Genomic DNA, 436 nt, shown 5'->3' on the forward strand with positions numbered 1-436 from the left:
CTCTGCCACCTTCCCTCCCTCTCGTCTCACCTTCCCTTCCCTCATTTCCTCTCTCCCTCTTTGTCACCTTGCCTCCTTCCCATCCTTCCTGTCTTCCATCCCTCCGTGCCACTTTCCATTCTCTTCTTTCCTCTCTTCCCTCCTCACGACTTTCTCTGCCTCTCTTCCTTCTCCCTATGTCACCTGCCCTTCCTTTCCTTCCCTCTAACACCATCCCTTTCTCCCAACATTTCTCCGTGACACAATATTTCATCACCATATCAGATCCACGCTCGTTCCAATCTCATTATTGCACTGCAAATATATAGCATTTGCAGGAAATGAAAATACCCTGTTCATTGTAGCTAATTCTTATTGTCTGTGATTTCCTCACTTTTATTAGCTTTCTGGTTTATTTCCGCTGGACCTTTGCACACACGCACACGCACACGCACTC

Source organism: Penaeus monodon, chromosome 19 (assembly GCF_015228065.2).
Source record: "Penaeus monodon isolate SGIC_2016 chromosome 19, NSTDA_Pmon_1, whole genome shotgun sequence".
NCBI lineage: Eukaryota > Metazoa > Arthropoda > Malacostraca > Decapoda > Penaeidae > Penaeus > Penaeus monodon.